This window comes from Bufo gargarizans, chromosome 3 (genome assembly GCF_014858855.1).
Source record: "Bufo gargarizans isolate SCDJY-AF-19 chromosome 3, ASM1485885v1, whole genome shotgun sequence".
Taxonomy (NCBI): domain Eukaryota; kingdom Metazoa; phylum Chordata; class Amphibia; order Anura; family Bufonidae; genus Bufo; species Bufo gargarizans.
In genome coordinates, this window is record NC_058082.1 from 72,525,673 (window position 1) to 72,545,058 (window position 19,386).

Here is a 19,386-nt window from a genome sequence, read left to right on the forward strand (position 1 = left end):
TTTAAGGAGATTATTCCCACTGAACTCTCCGTGTTATATGGGTTAAGAAAAATGCTTTGAATTACACTTGCAAAACGGGGAGAAACAGTAAGACCCTGATCTGGTGTACATAGAGGGGTAATGATAATAAAACAAAATGCTTGAAAGGGTGGCAGAATAACGAAGCACAATGGAAGGGTTTATAGTACCGACTCCATTAAACATTTAGCTGGTCTCCAATGAAAAGACGTAAGCTGCAAAAAAAAAAAAAAAACCTGCATCTGAGGGCTTCAAAACATATTGTACAGAAGTCACATCAAATTAATGCTGAGGACCATTTAGAGCCTTTATTCTGAAAAGCTTTTGAGAAAGGATTAAACTATGAAACCTCGCATGACGCTAAAGTACGTATTAATGGTTTTCAAGAGGAAAAAGAACAATGCAAGTGTTATTTTTAGATAAATCGCGACTTTGTGTGGCGCAGACAAAGCTGCTGTGGAGGCATTGTGCAGTCCTGCAACCCATACCCCACCTACAGGAGCAGCGCCAGAGCAGAGCCAACAACACTGTCCGTTAAGCTGAGCAGAACGAAGGGGGAAATGTCTGCCATATTGTGGAATGCATCTACCATCTTCTTATAATGGCAGGAACAGGATAAGATCACCAGACCACATGTTTTGGATAAAAATTAATACGTTTACTTCACTTTCAAGGGGTAGATAGGGAAATATGTTTTACTAATTAAAATCAGAAAGAGAAACATACATTTTTGCTAATCTGATTTTATTTTCAATTTTTTTATTTATTTTTTCTCTATGCAAGATTTTGTGGGCAGCCATATTGGCTGAGCTGCTCAACAGCATTTAGAGAGATGCTTTATGGCAGCCACATGCACCAACGACACAATAACCTGCGGCCCTCCAGCTGTTGTAAAACTACAATTCCCACCATGCCCTGCTGTAGGCGGATAGCTGTAAGCTGTCTGGGCATGCTGGGAGATGTAATTTTACAACAGCTGGAGGGCCACAGGTTGGGCATCCCTGCAATAAGACAAGAGATGTTCATTGACTTCTATGAAAGAGTATTCTAGACATGCTCTGCGAGATGTGGACACGTCATTATACAGGGAGGGGGAGTAGATAAGCTGTAACAATTACTGGGTGGATACTGTACAATCTATAAAAGGAGTTTAAAGTTGGCTTTACATGCAAAACATTTGTTGATTAACAATTATCTTTACGGGTCCAAGCCACTATGTGCACTATTGCTCCTCCTCCTTCCTCTGTTAACTCCTCTCTCTCCTTCTTGATTAAAGGCGTTATCCAATCTTAGACAATGGGGGCATATCGCTAGGATATGCCCCATTGCCTGATAGGGGCGGGTCCCACCTCTAGGACCCGCACCTACAAGGAGAACGGAGCCAGAGAGAGTTGTGGCTGGAGGACCCCGGGTTTCCCAGGGTCCGTCCACCACCAGGCGCAGCTCCCCGTCTCTCCTATTGAAGTGAATGGGAGTGCACCGCCCATTCGCGGCCACCGCTCCAATACATTTCTATCGGGCTGATGGAAATAGCTGAGCCAGCGCTCTGGTATTTTCGGCGGCTCTATAGAAATGAATGGAGGGCAGCTGCGCATGCGCAGAGCACCCTCCTCAACTTTCTCCACTCCGTTCACCTTGTAGGTGTGGGTCCCAGAGGTGGGACCCACACCTATCAGACAATGGGGGCATATCCTAGCGATATGCCCCCATTGTCTAAGATGAGATAACCCCTTTAACAGAGCCAGGTTCCTGTATCGTCCTTTTACCTGGCCCTGTCAATCAAGAGGAGACACCGGCAGAGGAAGCGGGTGAAGCAACAGTCCACAGAGTGACTTGAGCCTGCCCTCAAAGTATTTTTTTCTCCACAATGAAGCAATGGGGCGCTAAGTGAAAGGTATCATTACATTCGGCTAAGCTAGCCCTACAAGGCATTGTGCCTGGTTTATAATTGAATTTCCTGGTGACAGTAAAGAGTCACTGTACTTTCACACAATTTAATTTCATTAAAACAGAAAATGGTGTAAATAGTAAATTTCTAAATCACTTCATATAAAAATCTGCCTGCCTACACCTAAAAAAAAAAGCTGTAAAGTTATGGCCACTAGGGGTCTTACTCCCACCTAATTGTAGTCCACTGCCTGTTGTCAGACAGGATTCGTTCCTTGTAACAGATACAGAAGACGCCTCACATGAAAAGGGCGAGTGTCAAAGCTAGCCGAGATACTGAGCCTGATAAAAAAAAAACTGCTTCTACAAAGCTTTTACAGATAATAGGAGCGTCCTGTGTGTCTGAAAGTGTAATTTTCCCCCATTAGCTTTTCTGTGACCTCTGAAGCTGAAAACAAACACAGCAGAAAGTAAGGGAAAATATGTTACAGCGCTGGCAGATTTCACAGAAGGGAGAGACCACCTGGTTCTGAGTGAAATGCATCTAGCTGTGCAGATAAAACTGGGATTAATATGGCTAAAAAAGTAGCCCAAAAAAAAACATGTTCCTTCACAGTTATGACTGTACATAGAAGCACAGCTTTTTATTTTGAAAACTCAAGTATGATTTAAAGGTGTTGTGATGAAGCATTTTTGATGGCTTTATTTGGCGTTTGTATATAGCAAGACGTTATATCAAAGTCTATAGTGCATTAGGACGCAAGCTACAGACAATGAACAGAATGCTCTAGGTATGATGTTCCTATAGGATTATCTAAAGGATTTGAAGAATTCCAGAAAACCTGCATATTTAAACTACTACATGAGAAAAAAAGTATGCCACCAAATCCGCTCAAAAATGTGTGAAGTTTAATGGAGCATGTAAATTATCGTGGAAGGTAACGGATCAGATATTGCTCAATATCTCTAGAAAACTGAACAAGCTTCCCACAAGGACAGGCTTCCACATAACACACACTATTAATGACATTCGGTTCCACCCATCATACACTAGAAGAAATGCATGGCTTCACCATAGGGTTTTTAGGTCTTTCTTGCGCAACTTGACTTTGGGGAGGGGAGGAGGAGGGGGGGGGGGGGGAGCAGAAACGCATATAAAGCGATTTCAGGTTTGTCCCATAGAAGATGTAACAACCTGTAAACCCATTTACTGTGTGAAAGATTTAACAAGCGAAATTCTTATGTGAAGCTTGAACATAGTGTGAACGATAATTGCAAAAACCTAAGCAGTTGTCATCTCATCAAAAATAATGAATGCTCAGGAGGCTTTGAATGGTGTATATTTTCAGCTGTATCTTGGGGAAGCAAAGACTGCCGGGTGAGAATCTTACACAGAGAACGCATCCAGCCTTTGTTGGTGGTGGAGGGCGCCTGCAACAACGAATGAAGGGGAGATCGCTAATTCTACAAGACAACGGCCAAAAAAAGACAACTAATAATGTTGCTGCTAGCCTGCTGTGCATCCAGCCATTTATTTGCATGAAGCACATTTTTTCTAGTACCTGGGGCTTCATCCTCCGCTCTTCCAGCTCGAGGAGTATATTGGTAATGTGGGAAGATGCTGAACAAAAAAACAGGTCTCGTCAGTCATCAAATAACCCAAATTTATCAAAATAGAAATGCTCAAAAGATACAAAAAGGAGCACAATGTGTCTTCTGTAAAAGAAGCGCGTAAAACGTCCTACGATCATCCATGGATATTGAAGAGTAATTCTAGTAACATAAAAAAACAAACATCTGGTCCAGGTACTGTGAGCCACGCTGTCAGGTAGGTGGCTGCTCTTCACGTCATATCCAATCTTTATACATCAGACATAAGGAGGAAACAAGATGACTAATGAGTGTCCACCGCTATGATCACATCTGCACCGGACACTTTGTAGCAGATTCCTATAGTTTTGGAGGGGAAAATAAGTGTTGCGTGCACCTTAGTGGAACCCCTGGGGTCATCTGGGATCTGCTAGTGTCTACCACCTGACAGATCCAGCATGGCATTGTGCAGGGGCGGATTGGCCATAGACCTTACAGGGAAATTTCCTGGTGGGCCGATGACCCAGGAAGCCACCCAAGTCCTCCTCTCTGCCGCTAACTGGTAACATAATGAGTTCTTAACAGTAATTAACGCTGTGAAAAATGAGGTACTAATGTACCCGGCCAGTGGCCACACATGCCCTCTTGAATTCAACTGCTGTGGCCCACACCTCATCTCCTAAGCCACCTGCTCCATATCTTAATCAAAGACAACTGGAGGAGGAAGACAGAAAATGGTAGCTATTGATGGCCATCACTGAGGGTCAGCTTTTTGAGCAGTATATGTTGGTTCTTCTGGTATGGTATTTTGCACTATGGTATTGTTGACCCCGTCTACTTGTGTTTCCCCCCCCCCCCCCCACCCCTTCTGTTAATTTGGACCTGCCTACAAAATGGGGCCACTTTTGTTTGTTTTTTCCAGGGCCACTTTAAGTTCCCAGTCCGCCACTGGCATTGTGGCTCCCATTATAAACAGGATCCACAACATAGATGTGAACAGAACCGTATAGGAATGTTCCCATTGTACAAGCTGAACATTTCCATGGGGTTGCTGGATGCTGGATTTGCCCTGGGAAAGGGGAAAGCAACACAAAAGTTTGTCAGCAGCTGAGTCACATCTTTCTCCAGCTGTAGTATTAGTAGGATGCATTTCTTTAAATGGACCTACTGTATATGACTATGGAGTCTGATGGCGATTATAACAGACGGGAGGTGGAGTCCTCCAAAGATGTATACTGCAATGATGCTTCTAGTAATAACTATCAGCAAGTATTCAAACTATATGTAACTGAAGATCTGCTGCTCAGGAGATGATTCACCTGAATATTAGAAAATACATACATATGGAATTCAGATGAGAACGTGAAGACTGAAATATATATATATAAAAAACTAAATATGAAAAATGAAAAAAAGTGTGTGTGTGTGTATATATATATAATTTCTTCAGGTTCTGGACACCAAAAAAAGAGCAGCACAATAAAAAGAATGACAAGTGAAGTGAGCAAATAAAACGGACCCGAATGTGTAAATTAGGAAGGAAAATGAGTCAGAAAGAGGCTTTTTAGTCTCCACACAAGAGCAGAGCAGCTGAGCATGATCAAGAGGGCTAGGGAGACGCGAGGCATCAGCATGCGGAGTGTCACTCACTCATTATGTGCTCAGCACTCTTGTGAAGTGCCTCTTCTACTTGACCTATCATATTGCTTCTTCTGTAAACACCTAATCCCTTCTTGTTAGGTGGTGTCAACACTGGCTTTCATTCAGCCTTGTAGTCCTTTCTGAGCTCAGACACTTCAGAGATGCTGCCAAAACACTGTCACTACAATACAGCAATCTGAATATCACCCAGGTAAATAGATGCGATGAGGTTACACACAAAAGGTGGCACATGGACCTAACCTGCCCAGATCACCCTGCCTAACGTACTCACACACACCTATTTATTTTCTCACACATCTCTATTTTATGACCATTTTAATTGTTCCAGTGCATGGAAAAAGAAAGCATTTCTGACAAGTCTCGTTTTATGTATGCAGCTCCTACGCAGACCTAGATCTCTCCATGGTTACAGACTACAAACCTGTGCAGTCTGATCTTGCAGTCAAGTGCTACTTCACTCCATCTGCCCCTCATCTTTTTATCCCACTGCTTTACTGATCTGAGCCACCATAGAGGCGTGGAGCAGTTTTCTGTCCAGGGTTGCAAACCGTCCAGAAATTTTTGGACAGTCTGTAAAAATAGGCGACTTTTTTGCTGTGTCCGTGAAAACAAAAATAGATGTGTCCGTGATTGTTTTTTTGAGGTTAGTGATACCTGACTAAAAATTTTGGTGGTAATTGTCATAATTTTAAAGCTCATAGTAAATGCTGTTTTTATCAGTATATTGAACTATAGACATGTACTACTTATAATCAGGGATGAGCGAACCCGTGGAAGTTTGGGATTGCCGGGTTCAGACGAACTTCAGGTCAAAGTTCAGGTTCGGGACCTGAACTTGACCCCGAACCTCATTAAGGTCATCGGTGACCAGAACTTCACTTTATTATTTTCCGTTATAACATGGTTATATCGAAAAATAATAGCATTCTTCAGACAGAAGTCAGGGTTCGGTTTAACTCATCCCTACTTATAATCTTTATCATTCATTATGGTTTTCTAATTTGTCCATTTTGGGATAAATTGTCCAGAAAAGTGAAAAATTCTGGTTGGCAACCCTAATTTTGTTCGACAGAATGCCAGAGTCCCGACTAACCCCATTAAAATTAATGGTGTGCGTCGGAGTGCCCTTGGTGTCCAGCATATGGTGGATCTGGTGCTTCCTTGATGTTTTCTGTTTCTATACTATATCTGCCACATATGTACACCAAGCCTAAGGCTACTTTCACACTTGTGTTTTTGCTGGATCCGGCAGGGTTCAGCAATAGGGGCTCAATAGGGGCTCAATCACACAGCGTCTCAGCTGTAATCTACTAGGGAATCTAGCAGCAAGTGTTTGATGTCTCTGCAGCGCCTCCACAGGGAAAACCAAACATTACACAGTGCTCTTTAACCCCTTAAGGACCAAGCCTTTTTTTTTTTGCAAATCTGACATGTGTCACTTTATGTGGTGATAACTTTAAAACGCTTTTAATTATCCAGGCCATTCTGAGACTGTTTTCGCATCACATATTGTATATAGATATATAATTTGAGTCAAAATATTTCATTTTTATTTATAAAAAAATACCAAATTGACCCCAAAATCTAAAAAATTAGCAATTTTCTAAATTTAAATTTCTCTGCTTTTAAAACAGATAGTGATACCTCCTAAAATAGTTATTACTTAACATCCCCCATATGTCTATTTCATGTTTGGATCATTTTGTAGATGACATTTTATTTTTTGGGGACGTTAGAAGGCTTAGAAGTTTAATTAAATTTTGAAAAAAAAATCAGAAAATTTCCAAAACCCACTTTTAAAGGACCAGTTCAGGTCTGAAATCACTTTGTGAGGCTTACATAATACACCCATCAAGGTATTCAAAACTGATTTTACAAACCTTTTTAACCCTTTAGGTGTTCCACAAGAATTAAAGGAAAATGGAGATGACATTTCAGAATTTAACTTTTTGGGCAGATTTTCTATTTTGATCAATTTTTTCCAGTAATAAAGCAAAGGTTAACAGCCAAACAATACTCAATATTTATTACCCTGTTTCTTTAGTTTACAGAAACACCCCATATGTGGTTGTAAACTGCTGTACGGGCACACGCCATTGCACAGAAAGAAAAGGAACGCCATATGGTTTTGGGAGGCAGATTTCACTAAGATAATTTTAAGCTGCCATGTCACATTTGAAGACCCCCTGATGCACCCCTAGAGTAGAAACTCCCCAAAAAATGACCCTATTTTGGAAACTACGGGATAAGGTGGCAGTTTTGCTGGTACTATTTTAGGGTACATATGATTTTTAGGAGGAAAGGTAACAAAAAATAGCTGTTTTGGCACCGCTTTTGTTTTTTATTTACAATGTTCACGACAGGTTAGATCATGTGGTATTTTTATAGAGCAGGTTGTTACGGACGCGACATTACCAAATATTTTGGTTGTTTGTTTCATTTTACATAATAAAGCATTTTTGAAAAAAATGTTTTTTTTGTGTCTCCATATTCTGAAAGCCATATATTTTTTTTTTGGGCGACTGTCTTGTGTAGGGGCTCATTTTTTTCGGTATGAGAAGACAGTTTGATTGATACTATTTTAGGGTGCATATGACTTTTTGATCGCTTGATATTAAACTTTTTGTGATGGCTTTTTTGATACACATTTTTTATTTATTACGGTGTTCACCTGAGGAGTTAGGTCATGTGATATTTTTATACAGCAGGTTTTTACGGACGTGGCGATACCTAATATGTATACTTTTTTTATTTAAGTTTTATACAATAACAGCATTTTTGTTAACAAAAAAAATCATGTTTTAGTGTCTCCATATTCTGAGAGCCATATTTTTTTTTTTTTTTAGGCGATTGTCTTAGGTAGGGTCTAATTTTTTTGCGGGATGAGATGATGTTTGATTGGTACGATTTTGGGGTATGTATGGCTTTTTGATCGCTTGGTATTACACTTTTTGTGATGCAAGGTGAAAAAAATGTGCTTTTTTTTTTACACAGTTTTTTTTTTTTTTTACGGTGTTCACCAGAGGGGTTAGGTCATGTGGTATCTTTAAAGAGCAGGTTGTTAGGGACACAGCAAAACGTAATTTGTCACCTTTTTTTTTTTTTTTTACATAATAAAATAGAAGCAGTTTTTAAACAAACAAAAAGAATCATGTTTTAGTGTCTCCATAGTCTGAGCGCCATAGTTTTTCTTATTTTTGGGGTGATTGCCTTAGGTAGGGGTTCATTTTGTGCGGGGTCAGATGACAGTATGTACCCTAAAATAGTACCAATCAAACCACTTTTTGATCACTTGGTATTACACTTTTTGTGATGAAAGTTGACAAAAAATTGATTTTTCTTAGTAGTTTTTTTTTTTTTTTTACGGTGTTGACCAGACAGTGTGGATCATGTGATATTTTTATACAGCAGGTTGTTATGAACGCGGTGATACCTAATAGGTCTGTTTTTTTTTTCTATTTTTTACAATTTTATAACGTCTCTATGGGAAAGGGGCTTTTTTTTTTTGATAGTTAGAAACACTTTTATTTCACTTTTAATATTTGTTATTTTTGTCCCACTATGGGACATCAACATTACAGGGCCTGATCCCTGTTTCAATGCAGCACAATACATCTGTATTGTACTGCATTGACTTTTAGTGTACTACACAGTGCAATACAATGATAGTTTGCCTATGAGACCCAGCCTGGGGTCTGGGCCTCATAGGCCTCCGTACATGCCGGGCTCCAAGGCCTTGGAATGGCTTGGGGCTGCCATGGCAACCATCAGGTCCCCACCACAGCAGCGTGGGGACCTGATGGCGAAGGAGAGGAAGCGCAAACATCCCATATGCCGAGGTCAGTGCTGAGTAACAGTCGGATCAGTGCTGCTTATTGCTTGACCGCTCAAGTGGGGAGAAAGGACAGCAGGACGAGAATGCTCGTCCTGGGGTGCAAAGTACCGGCCATTTAGGACGAGCATTCTCGTCCTGGGTCCTTAAGGAGTTAAGGGGAGTCTGTAACCTCTCCGGACATGTCTATTTTAGTAACTACTTATATTCCCCATGAAATAAAAATTTTTGAGCATGCATTCTTAGGACTCTATGCTGTGCCGTTCCTTTATTATTCCTACTAGAAGTTTTGAATGAGTTATCAGGAGTTTGAATTGAGGGTCCAGAGGGGTGTCACCAGTTTAGGGGTGTCCCTGCACAGTCTAACACTACCCAATCAGGGCTGCCATTGTCAGATTGTGCTGAGACACCCTCCCAAATGGTATCACCCATCTGGAGCTTTACTGCAAACTGCCGACAATTCATTTAAAAACTTCTAGTAGGAATAACAGAAGAATAGCACAACACAGAGTGATAACAATAAATACTTCAGAATTATTACATGGGAAATTAAAGTACTGTAGTTAGTAAAACAGACATGTCAGGAGAGGGGACAGCTCCTCATTAAGACCAATCTGCTATGTGCAATGCATGGACACACTTGGTCCTTCCCTTTACATAGAAAGAACTGAAAAAGTCCCTAATGCTTCTTAACTATTTAGAGACCAGTACGTCTAGCTGCTGCTGCTAGGAATAGGTGCCACTACTGGGGCAGCAGGTGTGATAGATTTATGGACCTGATTTTACACATTTCGAGTACTGAACTCACTGTTGAAAGTAGCTCTGATGTAGTTATCCTGATTTTTAAGTTTTGCTGTGACGCCCCATGTTCGCAGGTCACTCCCCGGCAAACAGTAACATGAAGTAAGCCTCAGCACAAATGCTCGTCTCCAATGCATGCCACCCACATAATCAATGGGCAACCCCACTGGTTTTTCTGGGTGCCTGGCTCTAAAGGACAGAGGGGGGGTTCTTGAACACTGCATTAAAGGCAATGTCTGTATGGACTTTGGATGTGTTTCCTCCTCTGAAATATGTTAATAGACGTCCTACATAATAAACCCTAGAGGGCATGTAAGCTTGAAATAAGGGAATTCAATTGTGAGCCCCACTAGAAACAGGCAAATGTGAGGACACAGAGTGCTGCACAATATGTTAAATGACAGAAAATTAAAAATAATTATTTCCCACTAAACTGACTGCATTAACATTGCCAAAGACATACAAAAATGCCAACCGATGTAATAACCAGATCCTCCAGAAATGACTCTACGCAATAAAAAAAAAAAAAAAGTGCGGTAATCTGGAAATTGTATTTGTTCATTTTAATGATAATGAAGAAAGGTTTAAAAAGCAGCCAAGATGTGAAAATTATAAACCTTTCAATGTAACAACTTTTAGAATTCTCCCGCCACTCGGTCTCCTGCTGTATCAGTTTACACTCTCACAAAATAGGGCATCGTCCATAGGGGCACAACGCCATGTATACGGGACGGCTAGTAACAGCTAACTGTATTGACGCCACATGATCTCAGCACACGACTGTGCGAGCAGATCCGACAGGACCTGAGCAGCACAAGGGAGGAAACGGTGTATTAACATTTTTAACAAATTGGCCAAAATTTTTTTTTTTTTTAATATATATTTAATATATTTATTTTTGGTCCTGACATTTTTTTGGGCAAAGAAAAAAGAAAAAAAAGACGCAAAAAATGTCTGACAGTGTTTTTGAAGTATTTTGGGGTATTTTTCCCAATAGTAAATTTTAGCACCTGTTATTTTTTTAAACAAAACAATGTGCACCCTCTTCTCTAATGTCATATCCTCAACAGAGCCATATTGGGGAAAAAACATTGGTTAAAAAAAAAGAGCATGCAACAATTGCACATGTGTTTTAGGGCTAATGGACACAAACATGTCCTATTTTTGTGCGTTTTGAGTTCAGGGACAGGCATTGTTACAACGGATCTAGCGATTTTTTTTTTTTAAATGCTACTAACTCCTCAAAAAAGCCCACATCAAGGGAGAAAAAAAAATCTAAGTTTAAAAAACTGTAGCCAAAAAGAGGCATAAAAAAAGCAAACCCTCTCAAAAACGCCAAGAAAAACCTGCGTGTGACACCAGCCTAATAGATGAATCAACAGACAGAATGAATGAAGGCAAAATACTAAAGAGGAAGACAAAAAAATCTAATGGTGTAAAAGTCGCGAGAAACAGTGAAATCATTATCAGCTTTAAAGGCATGGACTAAAAAAATGTCCAGTGTCGTGTCTGGTCTAGCTGAAAAGTTTGCCCATAAAAGCTAGAGACAGACAATGGGGAAAAAGGCAAGGCATGTGCCAACTAATGAGTGTCAAGTGGACATTCCGCAGACCTACAAAGAAAAGCCCCAGCGAGGGACCAGATTCAATCACTCTGAACAAGCAGTGTTCCAGGCTTCATTAGTTATTATTACCCTGCAAATATGGTGAGCAGAACGTACACATGTCAGCTGGGAGGGCCAGACAATAGGGTGGACAACTTATAAACTCCTTCTCGCGGAGAGGGAGAGTCCATAAAACAACCGCCTGGCACATTTGGATTCATGTGGCAACACCTCCCAGTGCATAAACCACCAGAGGACACAGATGGGGCAAAACCAAACATGAAAAGGGGCCTCTATTGTCTGCACTCAGGACTTGATTTGATAGTCATTCAAGCAACTAAATGCAGATTGCTCTCCAGGAAAGAAAAAGAAAAAAAAAAAAAAAGAGGAAGGCAAATGGAAAGGGGGGGGGGGGGGGGGGGCTGGGGGGGGGGGGGAGGAAACGCCATTCCCTGAATCGTTCATTAACAAGCCTGCAGAATTAACCCCGATTCAAAATGCACATTAACCCTTTAGGAGGAAGAAATCAGACTTCATTGTCAAGATTTGTTTATTTATTTTTGCTTATAAAAAGTTACCATCAAATAATAATAATCCTCCAGTCCATAGGTGACTGATCGTCTTCATCTAAACGTGTTTAGGCGTCTTCTAAATAGAAGATGATTTATGTACCGTAACTGCTGTTTGCATTTTTAGATGGGATATGTAAAATTCTATACATAGTGTTCTTTTTTTGTTTTTGTTTCTTTTTAACAAATATTTGTGCTTCTTGGATAAACCGGATCGTGTCCGTGTGACATAAGAGTTTACAAGGTTAAATTACTATCTGAGGGAAGGTAATCTGGCAGACTTGGAGAACAGCCTGCGAACACTACAATCTGCATCTAGAAGGGCATTTGTCATCATTAGCTGAGCTCTGACAGCTGGCACCCACTGTGTCCCAGCTTAGGAAAAGTAGCAAAAAACAAAACAAAAACCCTGCATTTAAGTTGCCATTGTCTTTAGATGTTGTGCACTAAGAGGTGATCAAGTTGGATGTCCAATAAATAATCCACTAAATAAAGCCTATGGCATAGTCACAGTGTGATGTTTTAACAATGTGCAGTCAATTTCTAGGAATTAAGATGATGTGAAACTGACCTACATAATTAGAGACTAATCTATTGCCTCGGATCAGAAAAAAATAAAATAAAATAATATTCATAATAATGAAACATTTTTTATATATTATATATGTAATACTATATAAAAATACGAAGTATACATACATATATATATATATATATACACACACACTAAAGGGAGAAATAAGTTGAATTACATATAAATATATTATAATATATATAGAGAGAGATCCATGCAATTTTTGTTTTCTCATGGATTATTTTGCTTTATAATTGGCTCTGTGTCGCTTGAGATTTTCTATTATGTAAACCAGTTCACATCCAAATCAAAAAATTATTTTTGTGTTAATGTGAAAAGTATGTAAATGAAGGCCCCTCATTGATCAGAAAAGCTGACAAGCCTTCCATATTGCAAGTGAGAAGTGAAGATGCTTGGAGAAGAGGAGCCATTAATTATTTGAACTTATTTCGCTGTCTGGAGGCATAACAATATTAGTCACCCGGCTATGAAAAAAAAATGACTTTTTTAAAATTTTCTGTATACTTAATTTTTTTTATTTTTTATTTACACACAAATGGCTTTTGCCTGCTATAATGAACGCCACAAGGAGCAAGGACACCCATGGCTGACCTGTGCACTGGCATGTTAGGGGGAAAAAAGAAAATGAATGCCCTGTGCTGATCCAGAAAGTGGCTTATAAAAAGACTCTTACTAAATGGTTGAAGAATGGTGAAAGGTGGGATTTTAAAATGCAAAAAGGACCATCAATTTAAATGTATAACATCAGTAACAAGTTATACATTACATTATAAGATAACTGCAGTTAATGCAAAAATGCAAATAAAATTAAATTACTTTAGTTGCTAAAATGATGGATGTCAAATATTCTAGTGTACAACAAGGAATCACTGCCTGAAAATTCCAACATTTTCCTGGAATCCTGTCTGGTCACCATACTTATTAAAGGAATATACTGATACAATTTCCTTTATTTCTTCAGTAAGCAGGTAAAAAGACATGTCCTGTCCCCATTCCCGCTCTGCAATTATCCTAATGAGGTTACAATTAATTGATCTTGGTATTGTGAGGCTGTAGAACCCGTCACAGTCCCCCCTCCATGCTAAAATCTGCTCTCTTATTCTATTCCTGTCTACATCATTGACCTTTGCTGCCCTCGTCTTGGAAAATTGTTTCCTTTTCTACTATGTGAAAGCGGCTTTGAAGCAGTTTATGAGCGTTAACTATTCTTCTTCTCAAGGAACCGTTATAGGAGGGACGAAATTCCTGTCTTCCAATAGTAATGAGGCACAAATATATTATATATATATATATATATATATATATATATATATATATATATACACACACACACACACACACACACACACACATGTACTGCATCAACATTACTTTCTTAGATTACTGGAAAATTCTCCTTTCTTTTGGTGACCATGCTTTTGGTTACTATCAGTTTATTTCAGTTTCTTACAACACATGATCTGCAATAAACGTGTCCTTTATACAAATACAATATGCAAAAAAAAAAATTATGGCCTGGGAGCCATTTCTTCCCATTTGTTTTCTATTTCATAAAATGACTTCATATGACATTTGCGGAGCTATAATGGAGGAGTTGCTAGGCAACCAAGCGGAATTGGCTCCAGGCAGTTGAATTACAGATTTCAAATTTTGCAGGCAACTTTTCACGAGGGCAAACACTTAAAAAATAAATAAATAAATAAATAAAAAATATAGCATTTAAGGATTTGATTTCTAGATATTTAAAATTGGGAAAAAAAAGAAGAAAACATGCAAATTGTAATATATACGTGTGTAGTGTGTGTATATAAGTGTGTATATATATATATATATATATATATAAAATAGTTAATTTAAACTGGGAAAATTAAATACATAAAATACTCCAGTGAGTGTTCTCTTGGTCCATACTGTAACCAGTAGTGAAATCCAGTAAAGGACGGGTGCACATTAGGGAGATGCCCAGTGAATGCTGCAGCCATAAGCACTGCTTTCATTATGAAGTATGGAGAATCACCCTGTGTATTCCAAAATGTGTAACTATATGGATCTGTGTGTTTCATAAAAAAAGAAAAAAAAGATTGCTTCCAAAAATACAACATTCTGATAATTGTGGTTGGTAATAAAAACATATAATACAAATACATAAAGTGGATGATGAGATATTGTATAAGATGTCAGTGCTGGGGAGGACATCATACTACAATAAATCCTGATGCAGGCAATAAACACAGCAGCCAATCACAGATCAGCTGTCATTCCACAGCGGGAAGCGCACTGAAAGCCGTGACCTCATTGGCTGCTATATACTGAGCGCCAGGGGAGCAATACAGTACATACCGTACACAGGGGAGCAGTACATACAGTACACAGTACACAGGGGAGCAGTACAGTACATACAGTACACAGGGGAGCAGTACAGTACACAGGGGAGCAGTACAGTACATACAGTACACAGGGGAGCAGTACAGTACATACAGTACACAGGGGAGCAGTACATAGGGGAGCAGTACATACAGTACACAGGGGAGCAGTACATACAGTACACAGGGGAGCAGTACTACAGTAACAGGGGAGCGTACGTACACAGGGGAGCAGTACATACAGTACACAGGGGAGCAGTACATAGGGGAGCAGTACATACAGTACACAGGGGAGCAGTACATACAGTACACAGGGGAGCAGTACAGTACATACAGTATACAGGGAGCAGTACAGTACACAGGGGAACAGTACAGTACACAGAAAGCAGTACAGTACATAGGGAGCAGTACAGTACATACAGTATATAGGGAGACCTACAGTACATACAGTACACAGGGAGCAGTACAGTACACAGTGAAGCAGTACAGTACACAGGAGAGCAGTACAGTACATACAGTACACAGGGGAGCAGTACAGTACATACAGTACACTGGGAGCAGTACAGTACACTGGGAGCAGTACAGTACACAGTGAAGCAGTACAGTAACACAGGAGAGCAGTACAGTACATACAGTACACAGGGGAGCAGTACAGTACATACAGTACACAGGGGAGCAGTACAGTACACAGGGAGCAGTACAGTACATACAGTATACAGGGAGCAGTACAGTACACAGGGGAGCAGTACAGTACATACAGTACACAGGAGAGCAGTACAGTACATACAGTACACAGGGGAGCAGTACAGTACACAGGGGAGCAGTACAGTACATACAGTACACAGGAGAGCAGTACAGTACATACAGTACACAGGGGAGCAGTACAGTACACAGGGAACAGTACAGTACACACAGTATACAGGGAGCAGTACAGTACACAGTACACAGGGGAGCAGTACAGTACACAGTACACAGGGGAGCAGTACAGTACATACAGTACACAGGGGAGCAGTACAGTACATACAGTACACAGGGGAGCAGTACAGTACATACAGTACACAGGGGAGCAGTACAGTACATACAGTACACAGGGGAGCAGTACAGTACACAGTACACAGGGGAGCAGTACAGTACACAGTACACAGGGGAGCAGTACAGTACACAGGAGAGCAGTACAGTACACACAGTACACAGGGGAGCAGTACAGTACATACAGTATACAGGGAGACATACAGTACACAGGGAGCAGTACAGTACATACAGTATACAGGGAGACATACAGTACATACAGTACACAGGGAGCAGTACAGTACACAGGGAGCAGTACAGTACACAGGGAACAGTACAGTACACAGGGAGCAGTACAGTACACAGGGAACAGTACAGTACACGGGGAGCAGTACAGTACACGGGGAGCAGTACAGTACACGGGGAGCAGTACAGTACACAGGGAGCAGTACAGTACACAGGGAGCAGTACAGTACACAGGGAGCAGTACAGTACACAGGGAACAGTACAGTACACGGGGAGCAGTACAGTACACGGGGAGCAGTACAGTACACAGGGGAGCAGTACAGTACACAGGGGAGCAGTACAGTACACAGGGGAGCAGTACAGTACACACAGTACACAGGAGAGCAGTACAGTACACAGTACACAGGGGAGCAGTACAGTACACAGTACACAGGGGAGCAGTACAGTACACAGTACACAGGGGAGCAGTACAGTACACACAGTACACAGGAGAGCAGTACAGTACACAGGGGAGCAGTACAGTACACAGTACAGAGGGGAGCAGTATAGTACATACAGTACACAGGGGAGCAGTACATACAGTACACAGGGGAGCAGTAAAGTACACAGCACACAGGGGAGCAGTACAGTATACAGGGAAGCAGTACAGTACATACAGTACGTGGAGAGCAGTACATACAATACACGAGGAGCAGTACATACAATACACGAGCAGTACAGTACATACAATACACGGGGAGCCGTATAGTACATACAGTACACAGGGGAGCAGTACATACAGTACACAGGGGAGAAGTACAGTACATACAACACAAGGGGAGCAGTACGGTACATGCAGTACACAGGAGAGCAGTACATGCAGTACACAGGAGAGCAGTACATGCAGTACACGGGGAGCACTACAGTACATACAGTACACAGGGGAGAAGTACAGTACATACAGTACACAGGGGAGAAGTACAGTACATACAACACAAGGGGAGCAGTACGGTACATGCAGTACACAGGAGAGCAGTACATGCAGTACACAGGAGAGCAGTACATGCAGTACACGGGGAGCACTACAGTACATACAGTACACGGAGAGCAGTACATACAGTACACGGAGAGCCGTACATACAGTACACGGGGAGCCGTACAGTACATACAGTACACGGGGAGCCGTACAGTACATACAGTACACGGGGAGCCGTACAGTACATACAGTACACGGGGAGCCGTACAGTACATACAGTACACGGGGAGGCGTACACAAAGAGCAGTACATACAGTACATGGAGAGCCGTACAATACATACAGTACACAAGGAGCAGTACAGTACATACAGTACACGGGGAGCAGTACAGTACATACAGTACACGGGGAGCAGTACAGTACATGGGGAGCAGTACATACAGTACATGGGGAGCCGTACATACAGTACATGGGGAGCAGTACACTGAAAGCAGTACATACAGTACACTGGGAGCAGTACACGGAAAGCAGTACATACAGTACACGGAGAGTCATACAGTACATGGGGAGCAGTACATACAGTACACGGAGAGCAGTACATACAGTACACGGGGAGCAGTACATACAGTACACAGGGGAGCAGTATAGTACATACAGTACACAGGGGAGCAGTATAGTACATACAGTACACAGGGGAGCAGTATAGTACATACAGTACACAGGGGAGCCATACAGTACACGGAGAGCAGTAGATACAGTACACGGGGAGCACTACATACAGTACACAGGGGAGCAGTATAGTACATACAGTACACGGAGAGCCATACAGTACATACAGTACACAGGGGAGCAGTATAGTACATACAGTACACGGAGAGCCATACAGTACATACAGTACACTGGGAGCAGTACATACAGTACACGGAGAGCAGTAGATACAGTACACGGAGAGCAGTACATACAGTACACAGGGGAGCAGTACATACAGTACACAGGGGAGCAGTACATACAGTACACAGGGGAGCAGTATAGTACATACAGTACACAGGGGAGCAGTATAGTACATACAGTACACAGTGGAACAGTATAGTACATACAGTACACAGTGGAGCAGTATAGTACATACAGTACACAGTGGAGCAGTGGGATAGAACAGGAGTAAGGGGAGGTGGATGTGTCAATGTGAAGTAGGTGCTGGCATCAGGACATGACATGGTTAAGAGCCGCTGTTGGTTGCTAGGAGACGGCGCAGTGTGAGCGGGATGTGGTGTGAAGGCAGACCTGTCATGTGACCGCCCAGTGTACGGCCAGTCACCCTGTATACTCCGCACCGGGGTCAAGTCATACAAGATGCCAGTCACCCAGGATCGGGTGTATGTGTATATGTGTGGTATAGTATTAGTATAGGACACACACATTATATAGAGATAGGTAGACAGGTAAGATGTTGTTAGAGAGAGAGAGAGAGAGAGAGAGAGAGAGAGAGATATGGATAGATATAAGATAGATACATACATATTAGATATAGTTATATGGCCATACACATATACACACATTTATATAATATATCAGCAGCCACAGGCAGTTTCTATACATCTTACTTAAGGAACTATGTTATAGAAAAGGCCTAACAATACAGATTGAGATAAATGGTCACAGAGACCCCACAATCCATGTACAGTCAGCGTACACAGCACAGTTCACACACAGACAGCGGTGGAAGTTTTATGTGTTTTTTATTATTTACCAGAAAATACAATATCATCTTGCAGGTACCAATAAACCAACCCTATAACACCGACCACCTCCGAGTCCTGGAAACACAGCACAACTTATTCTTTGGCTGGGATTTCTGTATCTCTGCCCTCAGCTGGCACCTCTTCCTGGAATCATTCTGTACACTGTGTGGCCCTGGGTATCCTCCAGGTAGACATCCTCCAGGTACCCAAGACAGGTACAAATCCTCCAGGTACCCAGGACAGGTAGACATCCTCCAGGTGCCCAAGACAGGTAGACATCCTCCAGGTGCCCAAGACAGGTACGGATCCTCCAGGTACCCAAGACAGGTAGACATCCTCCAGGTACCCAGGACAGGAAGACCTCCTCAGGTACCCAGGACAGGTAGACATCCTCCAGGTACCCAGGACAGGTACAGATCCTCCAGGTACCCAGGACAGGTAGACATCCTCCACATACCCAGGACAGGTACACACTCCGGGTACACAGGACAGGTGCGCAGTGATGTCACTCCAGTGACA

The 19,386-nt window shown here is 41.5% G+C and overlaps 1 protein-coding gene across 11 annotated transcripts in view; it reads right to left on the bottom strand.

Annotated features, from left to right (window-relative positions):
- The window catches only part of NBEA (neurobeachin), a 580,876-nt gene that overhangs the window by 133,417 nt on the left and 428,073 nt on the right, over positions 1 to 19,386 (bottom strand). The window lies entirely within an intron of this gene.